The sequence below is a fragment of the Passer domesticus genome, chromosome 11 (genome assembly GCF_036417665.1).
Source record: "Passer domesticus isolate bPasDom1 chromosome 11, bPasDom1.hap1, whole genome shotgun sequence".
Lineage (NCBI taxonomy): Eukaryota > Metazoa > Chordata > Aves > Passeriformes > Passeridae > Passer > Passer domesticus.
Window position 1 is genome coordinate 13,927,734 of NC_087484.1, and position 13,604 is coordinate 13,941,337.

General features: G+C 39.0%; 2 long non-coding RNA genes across 2 annotated transcripts in view; both read right to left on the reverse strand.

The window, feature by feature from the left end:
• Positions 1 to 12,543, reverse strand: part of LOC135278905 (uncharacterized) — a 72,307-nt gene extending 59,764 nt beyond the window's left edge. The window contains exon 1 of the long non-coding RNA XR_010346289.1: positions 12,204 to 12,543. This is a non-coding gene — a long non-coding RNA (uncharacterized LOC135278905). The remainder of the gene's footprint in view (positions 1 to 12,203) is intronic.
• On the reverse strand, positions 139 to 9,169 carry LOC135278908 (uncharacterized). The gene is made up of 5 exons (XR_010346292.1): positions 9,065 to 9,169; positions 5,563 to 7,361; positions 5,221 to 5,290; positions 3,905 to 4,008; positions 139 to 329 (listed from the first exon to the last, which is right to left on the reverse strand). It is a non-coding gene; the product is annotated as an uncharacterized LOC135278908 (long non-coding RNA).
• Positions 12,544 to 13,604: the final 1,061 nt, after the last annotated feature.

The following is a 13,604-nucleotide window of genomic DNA, read 5'->3' on the forward strand; positions in this document are numbered from 1 at the left end:
AAAAGTTTCATCACAGAAGAACACTCTTTCAAATTTTCCTTCCAGAAGTTCATTCATTCTTTAAAAAAAAAAAACAAAGATTGTTTTCAGTCAAGAAAAATATTTTATTTTTTCCCAAAAAGTAATTTTTTTCTCCTTTCCTAGCATTAAAGAACAGTAGCAAAATATTTGGACATAAGTAGTCAGCATGAGATACAACCACATACAGTTCTAGTGTCCAGATGTTCATTTGTTCACAAACTTGAGCATTAAAAGTTCCAAAGAGCAGCAATGTGAAAAGCAGAAGCACACAGTGAGAAAGATTAATCCTTTCAGAACCCATCTAGTACCTACAAACCACATTGGATAGATAAGGAAATATCAGTATTTGTCCTTCTAATTCCCCCAAAATTGCTGCAATTTCTGGTTCCATTTAAAAGAAGTTACATATTTCTCTTTATCAAAAAGGAATTTCAGTACAGACATAAGTTAAGAAAACAGGGCAGGACAGGGGCTACAGTCTTCCAAAAATGAGCAGGTATTTATTTCATTTCAAATTGATGCCTTCTTTCAACATTACGGTGCAGCTTTAAAAGCCTTAGAATCTGACTTTAACTTATATCTTTCATTATTTATAACAGCTTCTACCAAAAAAAAAAAATGTATCTGTTTCCTTGTTTTCTACTCAGATTTGGAAAAATTTTGGAACACAGAGCTCCAGTCAGTCATTAGCACTGTCAGAGCACATAAGAACCCAGCCAAGGTCTGCTCTGGAACAACAAGGCACTTTGGAAGGGGCCTTTGGCCCAAGGAGCTTAAACTTTTGAACTAAGGCTAAAAGCTGTTCTGCACAGCTTGAGCCAGGGTTAACTGCACTGCAAACAAGTGTCAGGCTTCACAAGTGTAGGATTTTAACAGATAATTATGGAAAAATAAAGGATCAAGCTGAAAATAAGATCACTTAATTATACAGCTGGGTATTATATAAGTACAGTACAGGCTGATGACACCTGAAGGTACTAATTATCATTACTATTTCAAGAAATATCTGCTGTGCAGATGTAAGCCATCACTTGTTCATGCATTTTGCCAGTTACAGGTATCTCAGTGGAATTTTTTTCTTCTTTTTTCAAATTTATTTTGAAATAACAATAAAAGTTTAATTAAGTGATGATTTTTGTTCCATCCTAGTACTTACTTCACTAGGAAATAAGCCCTTTCTGTGCTTGAAATTGAAAACATATTTTAGCACTTTTCAGAAATAACAAGAACATTTAATCCATAGGCAGTCCTATGAGACAGGGTCCAACAAACACAGGCAGCATCCCTGCAGTTCATTGAAAGAGGCTCAATAAGAATCTCTAGGGAATATTAACTAACAATAAAGCTCTTCTCAAATAATGGACACACCGAGGGCTTGGCAGCACTATGGCAAAAGAAGTGCAGACAAAAAGGTTGTTTCCAAGGTGCTGTGAACAGATCCCACATTCTGTCAAATGAGCTGCTTGCACAGGGCTGATAACACGCTTCTGAAGGGGATGCTGTGCTGGGGAGTTAATAAGACAACACTGCAATGCCCCCTGCATGGGGAGAGGCAGATGGACTCAGCATGTTTCCATGCTTGGTCAGGTGTTATTAATCTATGACCAAGAGAGCAGGTGGCTGTCATAAATTGCAAGAATTTTTCAAAAATCATTCAGCTCTGCAAAACCTGAATATGTTTTTTTTAAAAAAAAAAAGAGAAAGAAAGAGTGGAAAAAAAAAGAAGAAGAGATTGCAACCAAGTGCTGTTTCAGTAATTGCTAAGTTTAGACAATGGTGCAGAGTGTGGCAATTTTTCCCCTCTAAAACTTAGCCTAGAATAGAGCTTGCTCAGCAAAAACAAACATTTCAAAATATTCAGTTTGTTTAAAAAACCTTAAACCACATAGCCTCTTGATAGTAGGTTCCTTTGAAGGATTACTAAGGTAAACTGTAACCCAAACCCCAACTGCAATACTCCCTGAAAGAACATTTACAACACACAGAGGTCGGGTTATTGCCTCATAAGGGTGCCTGATACACAGTAAGCAGGACAATTTTTTACTGGGGTAGTATAGGAGACAACTTATCCAGTGGGGATTTCATGGACTCACGTATTTAAAAGTCACCAGCTTTTATATTCATAATAAAAGCAAAATTGTAAAACATTTTCCCCCTTTCCATAAGTTAATGCATCTGGTTACACTTTTACTTTACTCAGCCTCAACAACAAAAATAATTTTGAATTAGTGTAGAAAGTCAGTTTCAATGTTTCATGGGCAAAACAGTCTCAGAAACTCTTATCAATATTGACTACAGTATCCCCATTCAATAAAAGCTTTTACATTTTATCTATTTACATTTCAAGAAAACCCCTTCACATTATGTACAGAGTACATAATGAAAATTTTAGAGAGAGCAGTTTCATTCACGCACAATGGAAAACAGATGTTTCCTCAAAAACTTCTAATACTCCCACTCTTCTATTTAACTTGGATCCCATGAACTAAAGAAAACACTGCAATACTGACATTTAAAATAATTCTGTAATTATTTTTCTATACTCCACACTATTAATATTTCTTGGAGTACTGTTTCTCACTTCCACTGTGTTTGGGGGATTGGATGGTTCAATTAGAAGAACAAATAAAAAAAGAGCTAAATCTATCTTGTGTTTCAATCTAGGCAATGTCACTGGACATAATTACTCCATTTCCCATCTGTAGGAAGATAATGCAAAATTATCTACTGCTATACAGGCATATTTAAGCAAAAGTATCCTTTAATTGTAGAACCTTTGGACTAACTCAACCTTTCTCCTAGCAAGGAAGTGGCTGTTTTTGCTCAAGCGAGTTCTTCACCCTTGTGACCAAACTGACTGCTCAAAAAATGGGAACTGAGAAGGCAGGGCAGGGAATAGAACTGACTAAGCCTATACCACAATTGAGAAATAACTCCTGGACATGTATCTTCAGTGTCAGTGCCCCCAAGACAGATTGTGTTAGAAAATGGACTCTAGATTTGTTGGCTAAGGACTGGCTAAAAATCCTTTTCAGAACAGCAGCAAACGCATATTGTCTGCTAATAAACACAAACCAACAGTGGTGTTTGAAAGTAAAGGAGATGCACTATTTCATTTACAATTCAATTGCAATCTGATTATTTCCTTCCTAAAACCAAAGGCACTTTTCTTTGAAGAAGGAAGGGTTTAAAAAAACAAACAGAAGAACAACCTTGCTATGTTTAATTGTACTGATTGTTTCTGTCAGCAAGGTCATTCATTAACTGCAGCACTGCGATAATTGCCTCTTTTTATTGTGGGGGTTGCCCAAGACTTGATATTCTGTTACAGCATTGTTGAATAGCAGAAATTGAACACAGGTTCAGGCAAACAATGGGATCATTTAAACACCACAAATATGAATTACTGTTTCTTCCCTGCTTGCAATAACTGATTATCTCAGTAGGCATTTTCTATATGGAGACTAGTGGCTTTAATTTTACACATAATCATTAAAATCTAATTGGTGTGATCATTCCTTAGAGCAGAAAAGGTATCCAATGTAGTAGTAATTACTGCTTAAAACTTACATTTTCCCAGGCTATTTTAAATGCAAAGGAAGAAGTACTGTTATGACAGTCACAACCTTAAAAGACAAAGTTACAAAATATGACCATTGGAGTGGAGCAGAATTGCCCTGAAATATGTACTGAATAGTCAGTGCTGAGGAACTGGAGATGGTTCTTTTTGCAATGCAGAGGTCTGCAAAGCTTGAGAATATTAACCTCAACATGTGAGGCAGTCATGTAACAAAGATATAGTGCTGCCTGCGAGCAAATACCCCTGAGAGACCCCATCCAACACCATCCATGACACAGGCAATCGTAAATAAATGCAAGCTACCTTCCTTCCCAAACAAGCCAGCTTGGAATACTGCTTGCCAAAGTATTTTTGAAGTCATGCAGATGTACTGAGGCAGATGTTTCCAAAAATATTATTTTCTTCAACTGTTTAACAAAAGAAATTAGGTTACAATTTAAAACAAAAAACAAAACCCACATCTTTAGAATTGCAGAATTTAACATAAAAAGCCTACTTAAATTTTAAAAGTATTTAAGTTTTTACATTACTATCTAGAGTAGTAAAGATTTTATATAAATTCTTTACATAAATTTCATTAACAGATGTGAGCAATAAGACAACCATAAACATCAGAACACATCAGAAATAGTTTGAGGGAATATGCATAAATTGCAGAGTAAGGCCCCTTTACTAAAAGGCACAATTCTCAGACAGATCACTTTTGCTGGGAATAGCTTAAGTGAGACTCCAGGTGGAAGCAAGGATGCAAAACTGCAAGAAGAGATGAGTTTCCTATTTCCAAGCACTTAATAATAAAGAAAAAATTAACACTTTCTATAAAAACAGAGGTTGGGAATTTATTTTTCTCTAGCTTTCATCTCTCATTGCTGCTGTAGGCCTAGATTAGTATTTGTAACAATCAAAATCTGTATGCAAAAATATCACACTATTTCTCTTTGCAAATTACTTTGGCTGCCTTGTTCTCTGAACAGTGTCATTTTTAGCATGCTTTTAACACATACTTTCTTCTTAAAGCTGTTAAAAGGCCTCAGCTCTGTTAATGCAGGCATCCCTTTATCTGACACCAATGATTTTTACCAGGTCACTGGTTTAATGCCTTTAAGCCCTTTATAAATTAATCATCAGTGCGGCCAAATGATTTTGTCAACTTCCTAACAGTATCTGCAGTTCTGAATAACTGGCTTCCAGTGGAAGATCTGCAATGAAAACCCCTTAGCAATTTTTAAAATGTCCTTCTGTCCATGAGAGCCAAGGACTGCGAGGAGCACACTGCTATTGTTCCAATGCCACATCCCACCCTTGTGGATGGCAAGGCTTGACAAAGGTGGGAGGGGATGGAATTACATCAGGGCAATCAAAGCATTTTTATTTCTTGGGAATTAAACACCCACACCTGTCTGGCCCCCTGGACCAAATCCAGCAAACCATTTCAGCTGGAGATAGTCCTTGCTGATCACAATTGGCCATGTGCATTTTTAACATTAGGCATTGTTTCAATGTTTGGATCAAGCTTCAGCACTTGTTCCTGGATGAAAATGTAAAAGCACAGTACAGAAATCTTTACACATGTAAATGCACTTACAACTCAACATTATACGTCTTTGAAATTCTGTTACCTTATGACAAGGCTGTTTTTTTGAAGGGGTGTTAAATAGACAATCTCCCTTCCAGAAATCACATTCCTTCCTAAAAAAAATTAGAACTCTTAATCCTGTACAAAAGCCATTAATGTGGGCCTAAAATCACTGATAAAACTGTGCTTAAACAAAGAAAGTTCATATTATTGATGGTTCTTGCAACCTGTGAAGAACTTCTGGAGAGGAGGACAATTCCAATTACTAAACCATTCAGCACTCTAATAGGATCTGCTTTCCTCCTTAGGGTATTACAGGATTTTGGGAGTCAGCCTCAAACAATGTCTGCAAGATGTATCTGTGTGGGAGACGTACAGAACGTACCGATCTGAAAGCACATCTGTTTGGGTCAGGAATCACCACCAGAGTGGCAGATTTCCAGCCCCTGGCAGTGCTGCCTCTCCCAAGGAGGACAGAGCGTGGGCAGGGCAGCTGAGTGACCTTGATACACAGAGCAGGTCACAGTCAGCACCGCAGCACAATGCTCCAGGGAAGCTGTGACGTTATCAAAGCAACAGGAGAAATATTGCCAGAGGCATTGCTACTACAGTAAGAATTTGTGAGAAGGGGGAAATGAAAGAAACAGAAGTTGTTTGGAGTAAGGATCATGACTGGGGATGAGTAACCAGCAGTCCAAAGAGAAAGAACTATGTGGTTTGTGTATAAATCTACTTCATAAAAATAGCAACCTGTTCTGTATTTTCACACATTCTTGAATGTCAGGAATGATGCTGTTAAGGTACCAAGAAGCTGTGCACAGATAAAAATGTGTCCTGTGTGTTACAGTTGTGCTGAATAAATAATGAATTTATTTTTTCCTTACAGCAACTAGAAATCACTGGAGGTAGAACTGTATGTAAAACAGATTTTGACCAGAGAGACACTGCATTTATTTCTCAAAATGAAATCTAACGTCTGAAGTTATACACAAGTGTCCAAAGTAATTTTTATGATACATATTCTTTTTCTTCCCACTCCCTCAATCATTGTTAGTTTTCTATTAGTTTGAAAAGGTGGTAGAGTTACAGCATGAACTCTCATTTAAAACACCTGAGCACACTTAAAATTCCCACTGCCTGTTCCTGTACCAATACAACTCCAGATTAAACAGGAAACTAAAGGCATTCACAATTCGCATCTGCAAGCAAATAATTTTCTATTCTGGACACTTATGCTGAAACCTCAAAATAGGACAGGAGAAAAGGAGAGGAAGAGGCGGGGTCATGTTTCATTGCTTTGACTTGCTTTAAGAGTAGGTGTTGTCCTCATTCTTTGCTGGAAACATGAACCCCACAGTACTTAACACCAGGTTAAAGAGAAAATGTCTGGTTCACAGCGTTGGAAGTTCAGCATTAAAAAAGCTTGCTGGCAATTTCTAGCAATTTGTAGCTGTTGTTGCCAGCAAGTGCTAACAATCACCAGGAGCCAGATTCCAGCTAACCCTGTCAGCACTTCGGTTTTTGGCAAACATTTCACAGATAATGTTTTGACGCCTCTGTGCTCACTCGCAGTCCAGTCAGATTAGAGATCACAGGTGGAAGTACACTGCACTATTGTGCTCTTTACAACAATTACCCTCTGTTAATCTTTGAAATGAAGGAAACCAGCACTGGCTCCTTAACAGAAGTTTCAAAAGTGGCATAAACTCTGTCTAACCTGATAGGTGAATTGCACACACCTGCATAACAGCTTCCACAAAACACACACACAGAGGTTGAACTAGATGACCTTTGAGTTCCCTTCCAACTCAAATTGTATTATGATATGCAGGAAAATGGGAAAATTTTAATACACCACCTTAAGATTCAGAAAACTTCCACATCAAGCAGCACAATGGCACAAGTGACACCTTTGCATGCCAGGGCACCTTGCAGCTGTACTTAGCTCAAAGTTCAAAATGCCCTGAAGCTCAGTATCCACCCAGTGAGGCATCTGCAGGTATGCACAGTAGAAATCCAAATCAAATTAAAATGGAGATATAGCCTAAAAAGGGCTCATCCTACATTTAGCATGTTGCTCTCCCTCCTTACCTCCAGTCTGGGTCTCTCAGCTTCCTGTGGCCTTCCATGTCAGATACATATTACCTATTGCAAGTCTTTCACATATTTCTTGCCTGACTTCACCTTAGAGGAAAAGCATTAATATATTGAACTCTGGCCCCATAAACGTTCCCAGTGGAACACATTTTGTACAGGAATATGCCCCATTGTGACAGCAGCTGGAAATTTCAGCTGAGAAAATGAAACAGATTTTCAAGAAAGTAAAATAATGTGTAATTAACCTTTATAACAGCTTATCAAGGTATGTGGCAGGCTTCCAACCCTCACCGTATCTCAAATCAAAAACTGAAGATTAAAGATCAGCAATCATTTTAGCTAGTGGGCATGATACTGGAGCTATCTGCGAAATATTCACACATATATAAGGTCAGGCAGTAGGATTCCTCTTAAACATACAGACAAGAATATCAGCCTGTAATAACAAAGAAAGCTTTGATTATGGCAGCATGGCTTTATAGATTTCCACAAGAGGAGACTACCATGTGTGTGTTGGCTGCTCAGACCTCTATGATAATTTTCAATAAAAGGACAGAGTTTTGTTGCTTCATCAGTATTCTTTGGACAAATTCTGTCCACAACTGCCTTAGGAGAAAGCAACAAAAATCTAAGATTAGAGTCTAGATAGATTACTAACAAGACACTCACAGGATATGAAGTATGAAAAGCATCTTATTTGCAAATCAGCAACCACAATCAAAACAGAAGGACAATAAGGCAGATGGAGTTAATACAAAGCAATAAAATTCGTTGTCTCTTTAGTCATCCCAGCAGTATCATTCAGGTTGAAAATAATTATCTCTTATTTTACCTAGTTATACTTGATAGTAGTCCTGACATTTTAGGTCATGTTACATCCAAATAAAATGTCTTAAAGATTTACCTGGTACAAATAGTAATTTTATATAACCTCATTCAACATATTATATGTTCTGCTATTAAAAAAAAAAAAAAAAACAGACAAGGTTGCAAATAAAACTCACCCTAGAAACATTACAGGGAATAAAACAGCTAGATATACTGACATATTGACACAATACCAGAACAAACTACTGCTGCCACTTGAAACTAATATCAAAAGTCATCTTGCCTTTGGCATCATTCCAAAAGGTTCCTTCGTGTTGTGATAGTATGCAAAAAAACTGAATCTTATTAAAGCATTGAAGGGTTAATCTTAAATTATCTTCACAATCTGAAATGATGCCTGAAGAGTGTATGTCTCTCCAGAGTACTTTTGTTTTCTGACAGCTGCTTAGGCAGCCGAGCAGTGCACTGAATACACTGATGATGAAGCATGTATGAGCTTAAACTGAAGCACCACTTCACCATATACTTATGGATCACTTTCACTGTGTGCTTTTGGGATGACTTATTTTTTTTAGAAAGTTTTTAGACAAAAAATTTAAAAATTAGAAGGTTTTTAGTTGAAAAGCACAGCCTCCCCCAGTGAGAGGTACTTGTGTGGTTTGTGCCTCTCCCCAGGACGCCCATGGCCAGGCCACAGGCCAGCGCAGAGGGGTTTGGAATTCAGTGTTGCTGTCACCTACCATGTCTGTTGTGCACACTTAAAAACAAGCCCAAAATACAACCAAAAACAGCTCCAGAGGAGAGCCAGGGTAAAGCACTCTCAGAGGACTCAGCTTGTCGCCCTCCTTGGCCCTGGCTGGCACAGGGTGACAAGGAGGCCCTGGAGCAGGAGACATGCCCGCCATCAAAGCTCCCAGCACCTGTCCCCCTGGAGCTGTGCTGCCAGACTGGGCTCTGCTCACCCTCACAAATGTCACAGGCACCATGGAACACACAGTTTCCACAGCAACATCATCCCACACAGCCCCACAGGGGAGGGCAGAGCACGGCCCCTCCCTCAGGCACAGCCTCCCCAGATGAGACAAGTGTCAAAGGGCTGCCGAGCGCCAGCAGGACTCGCACGTCCATTCTCCTCTCCCTTCCCACCTTCTCCCAGCCACGCCACCCCTTGCACTGCTGGGTTTGGGTCACTGTGCTCTCATGTGATGCTCTCACCACAATGTCCCTGTGTGCCCAGAACTGGGCTGTTCTGGGGCAAGGGAAACTTGGCACCACCAGCCCAGGGCCTGGCCCAGCAGGGGGATTCCCAGGAGGAACACACAACAGCAAAAATAAAACAAACCCAGAAACACAAATAAGAAGAGGAGAAGGCTGTGAAGAGCAAGGCTTTTACTGCCAGAACGGGCAGTAAGTGTTGACCACCACAGCACAGTGCAAGTGATGGTATAGGAAAAAAACAGTGGTACCCTTTAGGGATAGGCCAAGCTCTATAAACAGCCACCTTGCTTTAAAAATAACTGTTCCTAGAAGAGACTGACAATCAAATGGATTCATGAACCAAAAGCTTTTATACAAACATATGCTTAACCAAGAATTTACTGCAATATTCATTTCTCCCACTCAGCCAGTGAGTTATCAAATTCTGAGAAGTCAAAATTAGTACTGGAAAACTCATCAGCCATCTCCAGAATCTCACTGCCAGTACTTTTTTTTTTGTTTGTTTTTAATTGGAATGATGTCAAGGGGCATCCCTTGCTGGTACAGAACTGCACCAGTGCAGCACAGACATGGAGCTGGCACACAGTGCCTGGCTCCACAACACATCCATGCTAAGAGGTGTGACAGAGGAAAGCGAAAGGTGAAAGGGGCTAATTGATTTGGGCAAATAAATAATTCTTAGAAGATCGTGATATTCCTTCAAAGTTTGTTCTTGTTGATGAAAATATGCTGAACTGTTGACTCTTCTTTTCAAGCTAGACAGCTGCTGACTCAACTCTTACTGCAAATTTTAAGTGATGTGTCTTCAGGGTATTTTGCCAAACTAGAAACTAGTGAAGTCATTGCACAAATAGCTTGTGAGATTAAGCTGTCACACGTTATAAAGAGGGTCAATCATCAAAGTCTTTAAATACAGATTTATTCTGTCATACTTTAAGTTACTTTGATATGCAGGAGGGCCATTTTCTTATTTCTCCCTTCATTTCTGCATTACCTGAAATAAACCAGAAACTTGGTACCTGATATTAGACAAACTGAAGTCTGAAAAAAAGAATGGAGTATTATGTTCTCCAATAACATATCTCATGGGATTCCTGTAAGCTTCATCAGGCATAGTTTTGAAGAGAAAATGGATTAATAGGAAATTGTGAAATATTCTGTAAGATCAGCAGGCAAGGCAAAACAGTTATCTTTTTTTCACACTAATAATAAATATTTCAGTTAAATTGTCATTCTGAATTTGTTTATTTTTCTTTTAAAAGTTCTATACTCATATGGCACTATGGTTTGACCTCAGTCTCATACAATAGTACACAATCCCAGCAACAGCAAGGAAGAAAATACTTTTACACAGATCAATTTCTCTTTATATTTCATAATTTAACTTACAAGTAGTTCCACACCCAATGTGTCCTCCAGTTGAACAATCAACATACAGGCAGCACAGTAACCAGCCAAGATCAGATCTCAGGAAGGAGACTTAGGAAAAGCAAAAAGGAACATTGCCTTTTGAAGTTACTGATCTATGTTCTTCTACACATAAAATATGCTTGCTGGTAGATATTTTAAACTGGTGGAATGAGATCAATCTTCTTTACTGCAAAACAGGACTGCATCTATTGTGTATTTTAAATAGTAATTGACTTTGACATCATTTAAAGAAATGAGCTAAATTTCATTAAAGATGATAGTATCTTTAACCAAGAGGCCTCAGAAATGATGGGCTGACGTGGGCAGTAAGTATGCACACCAGAGATAACAACCACCCTTGCAGGAGGCAAATTGATTTTCTGCTTCTGTGAAGCCTAACAAATACTACCAAATGCTTTGTTCCCAAATCACTCTCAAACCAACAACCATGTTTATCACATTTACTCATTCCCTTAACAAAAAACAAACAACTTCAAATATCTTTTTTTAAGTTAGCTATTTATCTTCCAGATCTAGTATCATCTTAATAGACCTCTAAAAGCACAGAAGCTGGTAACTGCTAGGAAGTTTCCCTTCATCCCCATCATAATAGAAGCAGTTTCTAAAGATATTGTTAAGCATAATGAGATGATTAGAAATGATTGACTGGCTTTCTGCCTTCATGCAATTCACTTGCTCCTGATTTATTATTTACACAACCTTACACATAGACTAAGGGTAGACAGATCCACTACAAGATTGACAAAAGATCATTTCTTTCCTATTTGCTGAGCTAGCTTTTTTGTTTAGAACTATCCCACTAATATATAGCTGAAGCACACTGGCATAATTTCCTGCTTGTGTTTTCAGGTGCTGTGTGGGTACTTGCTATATTTAAAGCAGATTACTGTCCATAGGAAAAATAATTTATTTGGATCCAGTAGAAACGCACTGAGGTGTACAGCACACTTGTCAGAGAGATTAATGTAGACCTCAGTAATAAGATTCACCTCAGCTCTAGGGTTAAGCCCTATCTCAGCCTCCCTGCAGACAGACCAAGAAAGACACAGCAGCAGAACACACCCACAGCACTTTTCCACACCAAGGGAAGCAAATGCCAAAAGCCACACACAGCCCCAACAAAACCAGTCAATCCCTTGGGTGACCCCAGTAGCTGTCTCTGACAGGGTTTAGGCACCATCTCTGAGCTGCTATCAGGACTGTTCAGCCAGGTAAAACCCAGAAGGAGCCAGTGTCCAACATTCTCTCCTACCCTTGGGATGAACCTCAAATGAATGGGAGTAGGGCCCAGGCTGACACCAGCTGGGAGCTGGGGAGGCCCAGACCAACATGTTTCCAGTGCTTTCTGCCAGTTGGTCAAAGCTCCAGAGATTCCACCCCAAAATGTTAAATGTGCACACATATGAATCACCTCTCACAATAGCAAAAGACAAAAACCATTCTTGGTCTTACCTGCAGCTCCGTGTTTCAATTTATCTGATGTATTGTTCTTAAACAACAAAGAAGAAGTAGAGCTAGGACATGTCTAAATGGATTTCTTCCAGGCAGCCACCTAAAAGACCTCTTCAGTTCAGCAGGCACAATTTAAACCTTCTTGATGACAACAAAAAAACCCAACTAACAGGAATTGGCTACACAGCTGCCACAATTACAAAGGTGTTAACCCCTCCTCCAGCACAGCTGATTCTGCAAGCACGAATTACCACCACCTTCCTTTCCCATCAAAACCTGCAGCCCTCAATTAGTTACTGTATTTGAAACAGTTTTTATTTCCCAGGTATGAATTCAGTTTCCTACAACATAATTGTATCACATGGGGTAATTCTGAAACACCCCAAGACGTTTGATTAGGCAGTCCCAAAATCTGCTAAGCCACTCTTGGATCAAAAGCCAGTTTCTAGCCAGATGTGCTATAAGTGAATAAGCTAAATGGGGTTATAGGGAATTAAACACAAACACATTTTGTAGGTGTTCCATACGTCTTAAAGACATTTGATTCCTGTGAGCACGCAGGAACTGCTGTGCTTTAACAGTAATTGGAGCTGAGAACAGAGAATGAACTTTCTTTAGTTCATTACTTCCTGTGACAAGAACAGGTTTTGCTAATGTAAAGTTAAAAAATAGGGAAGCTGCAAATTTCTCCTAATAGAAGCTAATAAAATGAAACAGTCTTTAAAAAGCATCAGTGGATCTCCTGTTGCTTGGAGAATTTAAAACTGCACTAGCCAAAACACCAAAGCTGGTACATAGCCATTTTCTTCAGACAGGAAATTGATCTAGAAGAGGAAGAGAATCTCTTTGGTTACAGTGAGATGATATTTATTCCACTTGTGTTAAAACAGTGCAATTGTACTGAAGCAGTAACAAGTGTTTCATTTTGCAAGACTCAAAAGGCTTGGTAAAAGACAGAGATGTTCAGGTTATATGTTGGTTATGTGTTTTGTCATGTGCTGTCACCTGCAGAGCACAAACTGCTGCAGGCCAGGCTGTCCTCGGTTACACCTCTGCAAATCCTGCTGAAAGCTAATAGGTTTGGACAAGTTTATTCAAAGTTGTCTCTTGAGACAGAAATAAATGGGGGCAAAAAAATGTTAGTGATGGCCTCATTTAGCCTGTGGTGCTCCTGCAAACATCAGAGGAGTTGGAAAGGAAAGCATCCACCCTGGCTTTCAGATTTAGGTGAGGATTACACAGCTAACAGGGATCATAGAAAATCTTTTATGCATAAGGACAGGTCAGCTGATAAAATTCCATGACAAAAGAAAAAGGCTCCTTGAGTCATTGACATCTTTACAGACCTAGAATAACCAGGTTTGATTTTGGCTTGAGAGATTTTTTTTTTCATTAGACCTA